The sequence below is a fragment of the Arachis hypogaea genome, chromosome 3 (assembly GCF_003086295.3).
Source record: "Arachis hypogaea cultivar Tifrunner chromosome 3, arahy.Tifrunner.gnm2.J5K5, whole genome shotgun sequence".
NCBI classification, from domain to species: Eukaryota; Viridiplantae; Streptophyta; class Magnoliopsida; order Fabales; family Fabaceae; genus Arachis; species Arachis hypogaea.
Genome location: NC_092038.1, coordinates 82786348 through 82788206, shown reverse-complemented (window position 1 = coordinate 82788206; position 1859 = coordinate 82786348). Strand labels below are relative to the sequence as shown.

Below are 1859 nucleotides of genomic sequence, written 5' to 3'. Positions count from 1 at the left end.
TTGTTGAGGCTGATCCTGAACCCGAAAGGACCTTGAAGCGAAAGCTAAGAGAAGCCAAAGCACAACTCTCTGTAGAGGACCTAACAGAAATCTTCAAAGAAGAAGAACCCATGGCAGCCGAAAACAACAACAATGCCAACAATGCAAGGAAGGTGCTGGGAGACTTTACTGCACCTACTCCCGACTTTTATGGGAGAAGCATCTCTATCCCTGCCATTGGAGCAAACAACTTTGAGCTTAAGCCTCAATTAGTTTCTCTAATGCAACAGAATTGCAAGTTCCATGGACTTCCATTGGAAGATCCTCATCAGTTTTTAGCTGAATTCTGGCAAATCTGTGACACTGTCAAGACTAATGGGGTTGACCCTGAGGTCTACAGACTTATGCTATTCCTTTTTGCTGTAAGAGACAGAGCTAGGACATGGTTGGACTCTCAACCTAAAGAAAGCCTGGACTCTTGGGAAAAGCTAGTCAATGCCTTCTTGGCAAAGTTCTTTCCACCTCAAAAATTGAGTAAGCTTAGAGTGGAAGTCCAAACCTTCAGATAGAAGGAAGGAGAATCCCTCTATGAAGCTTGGGAAAGATACAAACAATTAATCAGAAAGTGTCCTTCTGATATGCTTTCTGAATGGAGCATCATAGGTATTTTCTATGATGGTCTCTCTGAACTGTCCAAGATGTCTTTGGATAGCTCTGCTGGAGGATCTCTTCATCTGAAGAAGACGCTTACAGAAGCTCAAGAGCTGATTGAAATGGTTGCAAATAACCAATTCATGTACACTTTTGAAAGAAATCCTGTGAACAATGGGACTAGTCAGAAGAAAGGAGTTCTTGAGATTGACACTCTGAATGCCATATTGGCTCAGAACAAAATATTGACTCAACAAGTCAATATGATTTCTCAAATTCTGTCTGGAATGCAAAATGCACCAAGCAGTACTAAGGAAGCTTCATCTGAGGAAGAAGCTTATGATCCTGAGAACCCTTCAATGGAAGAGGTGAATTACATGGGAGAACCCTATGGAAACACCTATAATCCTTCATGGAGAAATCATCCAAATCTCTCATGGAAGGATCAACAGAGACCTCAACGAGGTTTCAACAATAATAATGGTGGAAGAAACAGGTTTAGCAATAGCAAGCCTTTTCCATCATCTTCTCAGCAACAGACAGAGAGTTCTAAGCAGAATACCTCTGACTTAGCAACCATGGTCTCTGATCTAATCAAAACCACTCAAAGTTTCATGACTGAAACAAGGTCCTCCATTAGAAATTTTGAGGCACAAGTGGGTCAGCTGAGCAAGAGAATTACTGAACTCCCTCCTAGTACTCTCCCAAGCAATACAGAAGAAAATCCAAAAGGAGAGTGCAAGGCCATCAACATGGCTGAATTTTGGGAGGAAGGAGAGGCAGTGAATGCCACTGAGGAAGACCTCAATGGACATCCAATGGCCTCCAATGAGTTCCCCAATGAGGAACCATGGGAATCTGAGGCTCAAAATGAGACCATAGAGATTCCATTGGACTTACTTCTGCCATTCATGAGCTCTGATGAGTATTCTTCCTCTGAAGAGGATGAGTATGTCACTGAAGAGCAAGTTGCTAAATACCTTGGAGCAATCATGAAGTTAAATGACAAGTTATTTGGAAATGAGACTTGGGAGGATGAAGCCCCTTTGCTCACCAAAGAACTGGATAACTTGTCTAGGCAGAAACTGCCTCAAAAGAGACAGGATCCTGGGAAGTTTTCAATACCTTGTACCATAGGCACCATGACCTTCAAGAAGGCCTTGTGTGACTTAGGGTCAAGTGTAAACCTCATGCCTCTCTCTGTAATGGAGAAGTTAGGGATCTTTGAG

At 42.5% G+C, this 1859-nt stretch overlaps 1 non-coding gene across 1 annotated transcript; it reads right to left on the bottom strand.

Moving 5' to 3' along the window:
- Positions 1–515: 515 nt before the first annotated feature.
- On the bottom strand, positions 516–623 carry LOC112793346 (small nucleolar RNA R71). The gene has a single exon (XR_003198043.1). It is a non-coding gene; the product is annotated as a small nucleolar RNA R71 (small nucleolar RNA).
- Positions 624–1859: the final 1236 nt, after the last annotated feature.